We start from the raw sequence: 13776 nt of genomic DNA, 5'->3' as shown, positions 1-13776 counted from the left end.
TTGGGTTGGATAGAAAGCGAACTGTAGAGTTGCAGCGCCATGGCCGCATGGCCCAATGGATAAGGCGTCTGACTACGAATCATAAGATTGAGGGTTCGAGTCCCTCTGCGGTCAATTTTGTTTTATTTAGAATTGTCCAATCAGAAGACTGAGTTCTCGAGTCCCTCTGTGTTCAATATTGCTTTATTTAATGTTCAAATAAACGAATAAGTAAAGTGGATAAATAGTTTTCAATAAAAAAAACAATGTTTTGATAATGTTAATACGATACAAACTAATTCAAATCCAACGAAATTAGGTTTGGATAGAAAGCGAACTGTAAATTACATTACTATGGCCGCATGGCCCAATGTATAAGGCGTCTGACTTCGAAACAGAAAACTGAGGATTCGAGTCCTTCTGTGGTCAGTTTAGATTTCTTTAGTATTGTCCAATCAGAAGATTGTGTACTCGAGTACCTCTGTTTTCAGTATTGCTTTATATAATGTACAACTATGCGAATGAGAAAAGTGGATATATAATTTTAAACAAAAAACAAGTGTCTAGATAATGTTAATACCATACATTTTAAACAAAAATAACAAATGTATGTATGATAAAAATGAATTCAACTCCAAAGCAATTGGCCTAGATAGAAAGAGGACTTCAGTATTTAAATGCAATGGCCGCATGGCCCAATGGATAAGGCGTCTGACTTCGAATCAGAAGATTGAGGGTTCGAGTCCCCCTGTGGTCAATTTTGTTTTATTTAGAATTGTCCAATCAGAAGACTGAGTACTCGAGTCCCTCTGTGTTCAATATTGCTTTATTTAATGTTCAAATAAACGAATAAGAAAAGTGGATAAACAGTTTTCAATAAAAAAACAATGTTTTGATAATGTTAATACGATACAAACTAATTCAAATCCAACGAAATTAGGTTTGGATAGAAAGCGAACTGTAAATTACATTACTATGGCCGCATGGCCCAATGTATAAGGCGTCTGACTTCGAAACAGAAAACTGAGGGTTCGAGTCCTTATGTGGTGAGTTTAGATTTCTTTAGTATTGTCCAATCAGAAGATTGTATACTCGAGTCCCTCTGTTTTCAGTATTGCTTTATATAATGTACAACTATACGAATGAGAAAAGTGGATATATAATTTTAAACAAAAAACAAGTGTCTAGATAATGTTAATACCATACATTTTAAACAAAAATAACAAATATATGTATGATAAAAATGAATTCAATTCCAAAGCAATTGGGCTAGATAGAAAGAGGACTTCAGTGTTTAAATGCAATGGCCGCATGGCCCAATGGATAAGGCGTCTGACTTCGAATCAGAAGATTGAGGGTTCGAGTCCCTCTGTGGTCAATTTTGTTTTATTTAGAATTGTCCAATCAGAAGATTGAGTACTCAAGTCCCTCTCTGTTCAATACTGGTTCATTTAATGTACAACTATACGAATAAGAAAAGTGGTTATATATTTTAAACAAAAAAAACAAATCTCTTGATCATGTTAATACCATACAAATTAATTTAAATCCAACGAAATTGGGTTAGATAGAAAGCGAATTCTAGAGTTGCAGTACTATGGTCGCATGGCCCAATGGATAAGCCGTCTCACTGCGAATCAGAAGATTGATGGTTCGAGTTCCTGTCTTGGTCATAGTTGTTGTTTAATGTACAATTCCAATTTTAAACCACATTGTATTAACAAGGTAACTAATATTCAAATCCTTTGCACTTCTGTTGCGTATGGTATAGTAACCTATGGTATAGTAACCTACCTGCGTATGGTATAGTAACCCCTGTGGTCAATTTTGTTTTATTTAGAATTGTCCAATCAGAAGACTAAGTTCGCGAGTCCCTCTGTGGTCAATTTTGTTTTGTTTAGAATTGACCAATCAGAAGACTGAGTACTCGAGTCCCTCTGTGTTCAATATTGCTTTATTTAATGTTCAAATAAACGAATAAGAAAAGTGGATATATAGTTTTCAATAAAAAAAAACAATGTCTTGCTAATGTTAATACGATACAAACTAATTCAAATCCAACGAAATTAGGTTTGGATAGAAAGCGAACTGTAAATTACATTACTATGGCCGCTTGGCCCAATGGATAAAGGCGTCCGACTGCGATTCAGAAGATTGAGCAATTGACATAATTTCAAACAAAAAAAAAACAAGTGTCTAGATAATGTTATTACGATACAAATTAATTCAAATCCAACAGAATTGGGTTGGATAGAAAGCGAAATGTAGAGTTGCAGCGCCATGGCCGCATGGCCCAATGGATAAGGCGTCTGACTACGAATCATAAGATTGAGGGTTCGAGTCCCTCTGTGGTCAATCTTGTTTTGTTTAGAATTGTCCAATCAGAAGACTGAGTACTCGAGTCCCTCTGTGTTCAATATTGCTTTATTTAATGTTCAAATAAACGAATAAGTAAAGTGGATAAATAGTTTTCAATAAAAAAAACAATGTTTTGATAATGTTAATACGATACAAACTAATTCAAATCCAACGAAATTAGGTTTGGATAGAAAGCGAACTGTAAGTTACATTACTATGGCCGCATGGCCCAATGTATAAGGCGTCTGACTTCGAAACAGAAAACATAGGGTTCGAGTCCTTCTGTGGTGAGTTTAGATTTCTTTAGTATTGTCCAATCAGAAGATTGTGTACTCGAGTCCCTCTGTTTTCAGTATTGCTTTATATAATGTACAACTATACGAATGAGAAAAGTGGATATATAATTTTAAACAAAAAACAAGTGTCTAGATAATGTTAATACCATACATTTTAAACAAAAATAACAAATGTATGTATGATAAAAATGAATTCAATTCCAAAGCAATTGGGCTAGATAGAAAGAGGACTTCAGTGTTTAAATGCAATGGCCGCATGGCCCAATGGATAAGGCGTCTGACTTCGAATCAGAAGATTGAGGGTTCGAGTCCCTCTGTGGTCAATTTTGTTTTATTTAGAATTGTCCAATCAGAAGACTGAGTACTCGAGTCCCTCTGTGTTCAATATTGCTCTATTTAATGTTCAAATAAACGAATAAGAAAAGTGGATAAACAGTTTTCAATAAAAAAACAATGTTTTGATAATGTTAATACGATACAAACTAATTCAAATCCAACGAAATTAGGTTTGGATAGAAAGCGAACTGTAAATTACATTACTATGGCCGCATGGCCCAATGTATAAGGCGTCTGACTTCGAAACAGAAAACTGAGGGTTCGAGTCCTTATGTGGTGAGTTTAGATTTCTTTAGTATTGTCCAATCAGAAGATTGTATACTCGAGTCCCTCTGTTTTCAGTATTGCTTTATATAATGTACAACTATACGAATGAGAAAAGTGGATATATAATTTTAAACCATAAACAAGTGTCTAGATAATGTTAATACCATACATTTTAAACAAAAATAACAAATATATGTATGATAAAAATGAATTCAATTCCAAAGCAATTGGGCTAGATAGAAAGAGGACTTCAGTGTTTAAATGCAATGGCCGCATGGCCCAATGGATAAGGCGTCTGACTTCGAATCAGAAGATTGAGGGTTCGAGTCCCTCTGTGGTCAATTTTGTTTTATTTAGAATTGTCCAATCAGAAGATTGAGTACTCAAGTCCCTCTCTGTTCAATACTGGTTCATTTAATGTACAACTATACGAATAAGAAAAGTGGATATATATTTTATACAAAAAAAAACAAATCTCTTGATCATGTTAATACCATACAAATTAATTCAAATCCAACGAAATTGGGTTAGATAGAAAGCGAATTCTAGAGTTGCAGTACTATGGTCGCATGGCCCAATGGATAAGCCGTCTCACTGCGAATCAGAAGATTGATGGTTCGAGTTCCTGTCTTGGTCATAGTTGTTGTTTAATGTACAATTCCAATTTTAAACCACATTGTATTAACAAGGTAACTAATATTCAAATCCTTTGCACTTCTGTTGCGTATGGTATAGTAACCTATGGTATAGTAACCTACCTGCGTATGGTATAGTAACCCCTGTGGTCAATTTTGTTTTATTTAGAATTGTCCAATCAGAAGACTAAGTTCTCGAGTTCCTCTGTGGTCAATTTTGTTTTGTTTAGAATTGACCAATCAGAAGACTGAGTACTCGAGTCCCTCTGTGTTCAATATTGCTTTATTTAATGTTCAAATAAACGAATAAGAAAAGTGGATATATAGTTTTCAATAAAAAAAACAATGTCTTGCTAATGTTAATACGATACAAACTAATTCAAATCCAACGAAATTAGGTTTGGATAGAAAGCGAACTGTAAATTACATTACTATGGCCGCTTGGCCCAATGGATAAAGGCGTCCGACTGCGATTCAGAAGATTGAGCAATTGACATAATTTCAAACAAAAAAAAAACAAGTGTCTAGATAATGTTATTACGATACAAATTAATTCAAATCCAACAGAATTGGGTTGGATAGAAAGCGAACTGTAGAGTTGCAACGCCATGGCCGCATGGCCCAATGGATAAGGCGTCTGACTACGAATCAGAAGATTGAGGGTTCGAGTCCCTCTGTGGTCAATTTTGTTTTATTTAGAATTGTCCAATCAGAAGACTGAGTACTCGAGTCCCTCTGTGTTCAATATTGCTTTATTTAATGTTCAAATAAACGAATAAGAAAGTGGATAAATAGTTTTCAATAAAAAAAACAATGTTTTGATAATGTTAATTCGATACAAACTAATTCAAATCCAACAAAATTAGGTTTGGATAGAAAGCGAACTGTAAATTACATTACTATGGCCGCATGGCCCAATGTATAAGGCGTCTGACTTCGAAACAGAAAACTAAGGGTTCGAGTCCTTCTGTGGTGAGTTTAGATTTCTTTAGTATTGTCCAATCAGAAGATTGTGTACTCGAGTCCCTCTGTTTTCAGTATTGCTTTATATAATGTACAACTATACGAATGAGAAAAGTGGATATATAATTTTAAACAAAAAACAAGTGTCTAGATAATGTTAATACCATACATTTTAAACAAAAATAACAAATGTATGTATGATAAAATGAATTCAACTCCAAAGCAATTGGGCTAGATAGAAAGAGGACTTCAGTGTTTAAATGCAATGGCCGCATGGCCCAATGGATAAGGCGTCTGACTTCGAATCAGAAGATTGAGGGTTCGAGTCCCTCTGTGGTCAATTTTGTTTTATTTAGAATTGTCCAATCAGAAGATTGAGTACTCAAGTCCCTCTCTGTTCAATACTGGTTCATTTTAATGTACAACTATACGAATAAGAAAAGTGGATATATATTCTAAACAAAAAAAAACAAATCTCTTGATCATGTTAATACCATACAAATTAATTCAAATCCAACGAAATTGGGTTAGATAGAAAGCGAATTCTAGAGTTGCAGTACTATGGTCGCATGGCCCAATGGATAAGCCGTCTCACTGCGAATCAGAAGATTGATGGTTCGAGTTCCTGTCTTGGTCATAGTTTGTTGTTTAATGTACAATTCCAATTTTAAACCACATTGTATTAACAAGGTAACTAATATTCGAATCCTTTGCACTTCTGTTGCGTATGGTATAGTAACCTACCTGCGGTGCATTCGTGCGTGTGCGTGGCCCAATGGATTTTGGTTTTAAGTTCGCCAACGCTTAAATTTGTACAGAAAAATAAAGGTAATCATACTTTCAAACCGAGTAATCAGTTGTTTAAAACTTTGCACCAGTACGTTATGCGAATCGAAAACGTTCGAAGTAAATGTTGGATATAATCCATAAAGGGGACACCCGGATTTGAACCAGGGTCCTCTCGATCTGCAGTCGAATGCTCTACCACTGAGCTATATCCCCACACATTGCAAGGTATACAGACATATATACAATAACTTACCGAACTGTAAATTACATTACTATGGCCCAATGGATAAGGCGTCCGACTGCGATTCAGAAGATTGAGCAATTGATATAATTTCAAACAAAAAAAACAAGTGTCTAGATAATGTTATTACGATACAAATTAATTTAAATCCAACAGAATTGGGTTGGATAGAAAGCGAAATGTAGAGTTGCAGCGCCATGGCCGCATGGCCCAATGGATAAGGCGTCTGACTACGAATCATAAGATTGAGGGTTCGAGTCCCTCTGTGGTCAATCTTGTTTTGTTTAGAATTGTCCAATCAGAAGACTGAGTACTCGAGTCCCTCTGTGTTCAATATTGCTTTATTTAATGTTCAAATAAACCAATAAGAAAAGTGGATATATAGTTTTCAATAAAAAAAAAACAATGTCTTGATAATGTTAATACGATACAAACTAATTCAAATCCAACGAAATTAGGTTTGGATAGAAAGCGAACTGTAAATTACATTACTATGGCCGCTTGGCCCAGTGGATAAGGCGTCCGACTGCGATTCAGAAGATTGAGGGTTCGAGTCCCTCTGTGGTCAATTTTGTTTTATTTAGAATTGTTTAATCAGAAGATTGTGTACTCGAGTCCCTCTGTTTTCAGTATTGCTTTATATAATGTACAACTATACGAATGAGAAAAGTGGATATATAATTTTCAACAAAAAACAAGTGTCTAGATAATGTTAATACCATACATTTTAAACAAAAATAACAAATGTATGTATGATAAAAATGAATTCAACTCCAAAGCAATTGGGCTAGATAGAAAGGGGACTTCAGTGTTTAAATGCAATGGCCGCATGGCCCAATGGATAAGGCGTCTGACTTCGAATCAGAAGATTGAGGGTTCGAGTCCCTCTGTGGTCAATTTTGTTTTATTTAGAATTGTCCAATCAGAAGATTGAGTACTCAAGTCCCTCTCTGTTCAATACTGGTTCATTTAATGTACAACTATACGAATAAGAAAAGTGGATATATATTCTAAACAAAAAAAAAACAAATCTCTTGATCATGTTAATATCATACAAATTAATTCAATCCAACGAAATTGGGTTAGATAGAAAGCGAATTCAAGAGTTGCAGTACTATGGTCGCATGGCCCAATGGATAAGCCGTCTCACTGCGAATCAGAAGATTGATGGTTCGAGTTCCTGTCTTGGTCGTAGTTGTTGTTTAAAGTACAAATCCAATTTTAAACCACATTGTATTAACAAGGTAACTAATATTCAAATCCTTTGCACTTCTGTTGCGTATGGTATAGTAACCTACCTGCGGTGCATTCGTGCGTGTGCGTGGCCCAATGGATTTTGGTTTTAAGTTCGCCAACGCTTAAATTTGTACAGAAAAATAAAGGTAATCATACTTTCAAACCGAGTAATCAGTTGTTTAAAACTTTGCACCAGTACGTTATGCGAATCGAAAACGTTCGAAGTAAATGTTGGATATAATAAATGGACAATAATAAAGGGGACACCCGGATTTGAACCAGGGACCTCTCGATCTGCAGTCGAATGCTCTACCACTGAGCTATATCCCCACACATTGCAAGGTATACAGACATATGTACAATAACTTACCGAACTGTAAATTACATTACTATGGCCCAATGGATCAGGCGTCCGACTGCGATTCAGAAGATTGAGCAATTGATATAATTTCAAACAAAAAAAACAAGTGTCTAGATAATGTTATTACGATACAAATTAATTCAAATCCAACAGAATTGGGTTGGATAGAAAGCGAACTGTAGAGTTGCAGCGCCATGGCCGCATGGCCCAATGGATAAGGCGTCTGACTACGAATCATAAGGTTGAGGGTTCGAGTCCCTCTGCGGTCAATTTTGTTTTATTTAGAATTGTCCAATCAGAAGACTGAGTTCTCGAGTCCCTCTGTGGTCAATTTTGTTTTGTTTAGAATTGTCCAATCAGAAGACTGAGTACTCGAGTCCCTCTGTGTTCAATATTGCTTTATTTAATGTTCAAATAAACGAATAAGAAAAGTGGATATATAGTTTTCAATAAAAAAAAACAATGTCTTGATAATGTTAATACGATACAAACTAATTCAAATCCAACGAAATTAGGTTTGGATAGAAAGCGAACTGTAAATTACATTACTATGGCCGCATGGCCCAATGTATAAGGCGTCTGACTTCGAAACAGAAAACTGAGGGTTCGAGTCCTTCTGTGGTCAGTTTAGATTTCTTTAGTATTGTCCAATCAGAAGACTGAGTACTCGAGTCCCTCTGTGTTCAATATTGTTTATTTAATGTTCAAATAAACGAATAAGAAAAGTGGATAAATAGTTTTCAATAAAAAAAAACAATGTTTTGATAATGTTAATACGATACAAACTAATTCAAATCCAACGAAATTAGGTTTGGATAGAAAGCGAACTGTAAATTACATTACTATGGCCGCATGGCCCAATGTATAAGGCGTCTGACTTCGAAACAGAAAACTGAGGGTTCGAGTCCTTCTGTGGTCAGTTTAGATTTCTTTAGTATTGTCCAATCAGAAGATTGTGTACTCGAGTCCCTCTGTTTTCAGTATTGCTTTATATAATGTACAACTATACGAATGAGAGAAGTGGATATATAATTTTAAACAAAAAACAAGTGTCTAGATAATGTTAATACCATACATTTTAAACAAAAATAACAAATGTATGTATGATAAAAATGAATTCAACTCCAAAGCAATTGGGTTAGATAGAAAGAGGACTTCAGTGTTGAAATGCAATGGCCGCATGGCCCAATGGATAAGGCGTCTGACTTCGAATCAGAAGATTGAGGGTTCGAGTCCCTCTGTGGTCAATTTTGTTTTATTTAGAATTGTCCAATCAGAAGATTGAGTACTCAAGTCCCTCTCTGTTCAATACTGGTTCATTTAATGTACAACTATACGAATAAGAAAAGTGGATATATATTTTAAACAAAAAAAACAAATCTCTTGATCATGTTAATACCATACAAATTAATTCAAATCCAACGAAATTGGGTTAGATAGAAAGCGAATTCTAGAGTTGCAGTACTATGGTCGCATGGCCCAATGGATAAGCCGTCTCACTGCGAATCAGAAGATTGATGGTTCGAGTTCCTGTCTTGGTCATAGTTGTTGTTTAATGTACAATTCCAATTTTAAACCACATTGTATTAACAAGGTAACTAATATTCAAATCCTTTGCACTTCTGTTGCGTATGGTATAGTAACCTACCTGCGGTGCATTCGTGCGTGTGCGTGGCCCAATGGATTTTGGTTTTAAGTTCGCCAACGCTTAAATTTGTACAGAAAAATAAAGGTAATCATACTTTCAAACCGAGTAATCAGTTGTTTAAAACTTTGCACCAGTACGTTATGCGAATCGAAAACGTTCGAAGTAAATGTTGGATATAATCCATAAAGGGGACACCCGGATTTGAACCAGGGACCTCACGATCTGCAGTCGAATGCTCTACCACTGAGCTATATCCCACACATTGCAAGGTATACAGACATATATACAATAACTTACCGAACTGTAAATTACATTACTATGGCCCAATGGATAAGGCGTCCGACTGCGATTCAGAAGATTGAGCAATTGATATAATTTCAAACAAAAAAAACAAGTGTCTAGATAATGTTATTACGATACAAATTAATTTAATTCCAACAGAATTGGGTTGGATAGAAAGCGAAATGTAGAGTTGCAGCGCCATGGCCGCATGGCCAATGGATAAGGCGTCTGACTACGAATCAAAGATTGAGGGTTCGAGTCCCTCTGTGGTCAATCTTGTTTTGTTTAGAATTGTCCAATCAGAAGACTGAGTACTCGAGTCCCTCTGTGTTCAATATTGCTTTATTTAATGTTCAAATAAACCAATAAGAAAAGTGGATATATAGTTTTCAATAAAAAAAACAATGTCTTGATAATGTTAATACGATACAAACTAATTCAAATCCAACGAAATTAGGTTTGGATAGAAAGCGAACTGTAAATTACATTACTATGGCCGCTTGGCCCAGTGGATAAGGCGTCCGACTGCGATTCAGAAGATTGAGCAATTGACATAATTTCAAACAAAAAAAAAACAAGTGTCTAGATAATGTTATTACGATACAAATTAATTCAAATCCATCAGAATTGGGTTGGATAGAAAGCGAACTGTAGAGTTGCAACGCCATGGCCCAATGGATAAGGCGTCTGACTACGAATCAGAAGATTGAGGGTTCGAGTCCCTCTGTGGTCAATTTTGTTTTATTTAGAATTGTTCAATCAGAAGATTGTGTACTCGAGTCCCTCTGTTTTCAGTATTGCTTTATATAATGTACAACTATACGAATGAGAAAAGTGGATATATAATTTTCAACAAAAAACAAGTGTCTAGATAATGTTAATACCATACATTTTAAACAAAAATAACAAATGTATGTATGATAAAAATGAATTCAACTCCAAAGCAATTGGGCTAGATAGAAAGGGGACTTCAGTGTTTAAATGCAATGGCCGCATGGCCCAATGGATAAGGCGTCTGACTTCGAATCAGAAGATTGAGGGTTCGAGTCCCTCTGTGGTCAATTTTGTTTTATTTAGAATTGTCCAATCAGAAGATTGAGTACTCAAGTCCCTCTCTGTTCAATACTGGTTCATTTAATGTACAACTATACGAATAAGAAAAGTGGATATATATTCTAAACAAAAAAAAAAACAAATCTCTTGATCATGTTAATATCATACAAATTAATTCAAATCCAACGAAATTGGGTTAGATAGAAAGCGAATTCAAGAGTTGCAGTACTATGGTCGCATGGCCCAATGGATAAGCCGTCTCACTGCGAATCAGAAGATTGATGGTTCGAGTTCCTGTCTTGGTCGTAGTTGTTGTTTAAAGTACAAATCCAATTTTAAACCACATTGTATTAACAAGGTAACTAATATTCAAATCCTTTGCACTTCTGTTGCGTATGGTATAGTAACCTACCTGCGGTGCATTCGTGCGTGTGCGTGGCCCAATGGATTTTGGTTTTAAGTTCGCCAACGCTTAAATTTGTACAGAAAAATAAAGGTAATCATACTTTCAAACCGAGTAATCAGTTGTTTAAAACTTTGCACCAGTACGTTATGCGAATCGAAAACGTTCGAAGTAAATGTTGGATATAATAAATGGACAATAATAAAGGGGACACCCGGATTTGAACCAGGGACCTCTCGATCTGCAGTCGAATGCTCTACCACTGAGCTATATCCCCACACATTGCAAGGTATACAGACATATATACAATAACTTACCGAACTGTAAATTACATTACTATGGCCCAATGGATCAGGCGTCCGACTGCGATTCAGAAGATTGAGCAATTGATATAATTTCAAACAAAAAAAACAAGTGTCTAGATAATGTTATTACGATACAAATTAATTCAAATCCAACAGAATTGGGTTGGATAGAAAGCGAACTGTAGAGTTGCAGCGCCATGGCCGCATGGCCCAATGGATAAGGCGTCTGACTACGAATCATAAGATTGAGGGTTCGAGTCCCTCTGCGGTCAATTTTGTTTTATTTAGAATTGTCCAATCAGAAGACTGAGTTCTCGAGTCCCTCTGTGGTCAATTTTGTTTTGTTTAGAATTGTCCAATCAGAAGACTGAGTACTCGAGTCCCTCTGTGTTCAATATTGCTTTATTTAATGTTCAAATAAACGAATAAGAAAAGTGGATATATAGTTTTCAATAAAAAAAAAACAATGTCTTGATAATGTTAATACGATACAAACTAATTCAAATCCAACGAAATTAGGTTTGGATAGAAAGCGAACTGTAAATTACATTACTATGGCCGCATGGCCCAATGTATAAGGCGTCTGACTTCGAAACAGAAAACTGAGGGTTCGAGTCCTTCTGTGGTCAGTTTAGATTTCTTTAGTATTGTCCAATCAGAAGACTGAGTACTCGAGTCCCTCTGTGTTCAATATTGTTTATTTAATGTTCAAATAAACGAATAAGAAAAGTGGATAAATAGTTTTCAATAAAAAAAACAATGTTTTGATAATGTTAATACGATACAAACTAATTCAAATCCAACGAAATTAGGTTTGGATAGAAAGCGAACTGTAAATTACATTACTATGGCCGCATGGCCCAATGTATAAGGCGTCTGACTTCGAAACAGAAAACTGAGGGTTCGAGTCCTTCTGTGGTCAGTTTAGATTTCTTTAGTATTGTCCAATCAGAATTGTGTACTCGAGTCCCTCTGTTTTCAGTATTGCTTTATATAATGTACAACTATACGAATGAGAAAAGTGGATATATAATTTTAAACAAAAAACAAGTGTCTAGATAATGTTAATACCATACATTTTAAACAAAAATAACAAATGTATGTATGATAAAAATGAATTCAACTCCAAAGCAATTGGGTTAGATAGAAAGAGGACTTCAGTGTTGAAATGCAATGGCCGCATGGCCCAATGGATAAGGCGTCTGACTTCGAATCAGAAGATTGAGGGTTCGAGTCCCTCTGTGGTCAATTTTGTTTTATTTAGAATTGTCCAATCAGAAGATTGAGTACTCAAGTCCCTCTCTGTTCAATACTGGTTCATTTAATGTACAACTATACGAATAAGAAAAGTGGATATATATTTTAAACAAAAAAAACAAATCTCTTGATCATGTTAATACCATACAAATTAATTCAAATCCAACGAAATTGGGTTAGATAGAAAGCGAATTCTAGAGTTGCAGTACTATGGTCGCATGGCCCAATGGATAAGCCGTCTCACTGCGAATCAGAAGATTGATGGTTCGAGTTCCTGTCTTGGTCATAGTTGTTGTTTAATGTACAATTCCAATTTTAAACCACATTGTATTAACAAGGTAACTAATATTCAAATCCTTTGCACTTCTGTTGCGTATGGTATAGTAACCTACCTGCGGTGCATTCGTGCGTGTGCGTGGCCCAATGGATTTTGGTTTTAAGTTCGCCAACGCTTAAATTTGTACAGAAAAATAAAGGTAATCATACTTTCAAACCGAGTAATCAGTTGTTTAAAACTTTGCACCAGTACGTTATGCGAATCGAAAACGTTCGAAGTAAATGTTGGATATAATCCATAAAGGGGACACCCGGATTTGAACCAGGGACCTCTCGATCTGCAGTCGAATGCTCTACCACTGAGCTATATCCCCACACATTGCAAGGTATACAGACATATATACAATAACTTACCGAACTGTAAATTACATTACTATGGCCCAATGGATAAGGCGTCCGACTGCGATTCAGAAGATTGAGCAATTGATATAATTTCAAACAAAAAAAACAAGTGTCTAGATAATGTTATTACGATACAAATTAATTTAAATCCAACAGAATTGGTTGGATAGAAAGCGAAATGTAGAGTTGCAGCGCCATGGCCGCATGGCCCAATGGATAAGGCGTCTGACTACGAATCATAAGATTGAGGGTTCGAGTCCCTCTGTGGTCAATCTTGTTTTGTTTAGAATTGTCCAATCAGAAGACTGAGTACTCGAGTCCCTCTGTGTTCAATATTGCTTTATTTAATGTTCAAATAAACCAATAAGAAAAGTGGATATATAGTTTTCAATAAAAAAAAACAATGTCTTGATAATGTTAATACGATACAAACTAATTCAAATCCAACGAAATTAGGTTTGGATAGAAAGCGAACTGTAAATTACATTACTATGGCCGCTTGGCCCAGTGGATAAGGCGTCCGACTGCGATTCAGAAGATTGAGCAATTGACATAATTTCAAACAAAAAAAAACAAGTGTCTAGATAATGTATTACGATACAAATTAATTCAAATCCATCAGAATTGGGTTGGATAGAAAGCGAACTGTAGAGTTGCAACGCCATGGCCCAATGGATAAGGCGTCTGAC

The 13776-nt window shown here is 35.5% G+C and overlaps 22 non-coding genes across 22 annotated transcripts; 17 read left to right on the top strand and 5 right to left on the bottom strand.

Annotated features, from left to right (window-relative positions):
• Nucleotides 1-41: 41 nt before the first annotated feature.
• Nucleotides 42-114, top strand: Trnar-acg (transfer RNA arginine (anticodon ACG)). The gene has a single exon. It is a non-coding gene; the product is annotated as a tRNA-Arg (tRNA).
• Nucleotides 115-663: 549 nt separating this feature from the next.
• On the top strand, nucleotides 664-736 carry Trnar-ucg (transfer RNA arginine (anticodon UCG)). Its single transcript has one exon. It is a non-coding gene; the product is annotated as a tRNA-Arg (tRNA).
• Nucleotides 737-1284: 548 nt separating this feature from the next.
• Nucleotides 1285-1357, top strand: Trnar-ucg (transfer RNA arginine (anticodon UCG)). The gene has a single exon. It is a non-coding gene; the product is annotated as a tRNA-Arg (tRNA).
• Nucleotides 1358-2261: 904 nt separating this feature from the next.
• Trnar-acg (transfer RNA arginine (anticodon ACG)) lies at nucleotides 2262-2334 on the top strand. Its single transcript has one exon. It is a non-coding gene; the product is annotated as a tRNA-Arg (tRNA).
• Nucleotides 2335-2883: 549 nt separating this feature from the next.
• On the top strand, nucleotides 2884-2956 carry Trnar-ucg (transfer RNA arginine (anticodon UCG)). Its single transcript has one exon. It is a non-coding gene; the product is annotated as a tRNA-Arg (tRNA).
• A 548-nt stretch (nucleotides 2957-3504) lies between these two features.
• On the top strand, nucleotides 3505-3577 carry Trnar-ucg (transfer RNA arginine (anticodon UCG)). Its single transcript has one exon. It is a non-coding gene; the product is annotated as a tRNA-Arg (tRNA).
• A 904-nt stretch (nucleotides 3578-4481) lies between these two features.
• Trnar-acg (transfer RNA arginine (anticodon ACG)) lies at nucleotides 4482-4554 on the top strand. The gene has a single exon. It is a non-coding gene; the product is annotated as a tRNA-Arg (tRNA).
• Nucleotides 4555-5101: 547 nt separating this feature from the next.
• Trnar-ucg (transfer RNA arginine (anticodon UCG)) lies at nucleotides 5102-5174 on the top strand. Its single transcript has one exon. It is a non-coding gene; the product is annotated as a tRNA-Arg (tRNA).
• Nucleotides 5175-5764: 590 nt separating this feature from the next.
• Trnac-gca (transfer RNA cysteine (anticodon GCA)) lies at nucleotides 5765-5836 on the bottom strand. The gene has a single exon. It is a non-coding gene; the product is annotated as a tRNA-Cys (tRNA).
• A 227-nt stretch (nucleotides 5837-6063) lies between these two features.
• On the top strand, nucleotides 6064-6136 carry Trnar-acg (transfer RNA arginine (anticodon ACG)). The gene has a single exon. It is a non-coding gene; the product is annotated as a tRNA-Arg (tRNA).
• A 223-nt stretch (nucleotides 6137-6359) lies between these two features.
• Trnar-gcg (transfer RNA arginine (anticodon GCG)) lies at nucleotides 6360-6432 on the top strand. Its single transcript has one exon. It is a non-coding gene; the product is annotated as a tRNA-Arg (tRNA).
• A 255-nt stretch (nucleotides 6433-6687) lies between these two features.
• Trnar-ucg (transfer RNA arginine (anticodon UCG)) lies at nucleotides 6688-6760 on the top strand. Its single transcript has one exon. It is a non-coding gene; the product is annotated as a tRNA-Arg (tRNA).
• A 598-nt stretch (nucleotides 6761-7358) lies between these two features.
• Trnac-gca (transfer RNA cysteine (anticodon GCA)) lies at nucleotides 7359-7430 on the bottom strand. The gene has a single exon. It is a non-coding gene; the product is annotated as a tRNA-Cys (tRNA).
• Nucleotides 7431-7657: 227 nt separating this feature from the next.
• On the top strand, nucleotides 7658-7730 carry Trnar-acg (transfer RNA arginine (anticodon ACG)). Its single transcript has one exon. It is a non-coding gene; the product is annotated as a tRNA-Arg (tRNA).
• A 905-nt stretch (nucleotides 7731-8635) lies between these two features.
• Nucleotides 8636-8708, top strand: Trnar-ucg (transfer RNA arginine (anticodon UCG)). The gene has a single exon. It is a non-coding gene; the product is annotated as a tRNA-Arg (tRNA).
• A 587-nt stretch (nucleotides 8709-9295) lies between these two features.
• Nucleotides 9296-9367, bottom strand: Trnac-gca (transfer RNA cysteine (anticodon GCA)). Its single transcript has one exon. It is a non-coding gene; the product is annotated as a tRNA-Cys (tRNA).
• Nucleotides 9368-10379: 1012 nt separating this feature from the next.
• Nucleotides 10380-10452, top strand: Trnar-ucg (transfer RNA arginine (anticodon UCG)). The gene has a single exon. It is a non-coding gene; the product is annotated as a tRNA-Arg (tRNA).
• A 600-nt stretch (nucleotides 10453-11052) lies between these two features.
• On the bottom strand, nucleotides 11053-11124 carry Trnac-gca (transfer RNA cysteine (anticodon GCA)). Its single transcript has one exon. It is a non-coding gene; the product is annotated as a tRNA-Cys (tRNA).
• A 227-nt stretch (nucleotides 11125-11351) lies between these two features.
• Nucleotides 11352-11424, top strand: Trnar-acg (transfer RNA arginine (anticodon ACG)). The gene has a single exon. It is a non-coding gene; the product is annotated as a tRNA-Arg (tRNA).
• A 903-nt stretch (nucleotides 11425-12327) lies between these two features.
• Nucleotides 12328-12400, top strand: Trnar-ucg (transfer RNA arginine (anticodon UCG)). Its single transcript has one exon. It is a non-coding gene; the product is annotated as a tRNA-Arg (tRNA).
• Nucleotides 12401-12987: 587 nt separating this feature from the next.
• Nucleotides 12988-13059, bottom strand: Trnac-gca (transfer RNA cysteine (anticodon GCA)). Its single transcript has one exon. It is a non-coding gene; the product is annotated as a tRNA-Cys (tRNA).
• A 226-nt stretch (nucleotides 13060-13285) lies between these two features.
• Trnar-acg (transfer RNA arginine (anticodon ACG)) lies at nucleotides 13286-13358 on the top strand. Its single transcript has one exon. It is a non-coding gene; the product is annotated as a tRNA-Arg (tRNA).
• The last annotated feature ends 418 nt before the right edge of the window (nucleotides 13359-13776 follow it).

The sequence above is a fragment of the Ciona robusta genome, chromosome 9 (assembly GCF_009617815.1).
Source record: "Ciona robusta chromosome 9, ASM961781v2".
Classification (NCBI taxonomy): Eukaryota; Metazoa; Chordata; class Ascidiacea; order Phlebobranchia; family Cionidae; genus Ciona; species Ciona robusta.
Note: the sequence above shows the minus strand (reverse complement) of the source record. Positions and strands in the feature narration are given on the sequence as shown.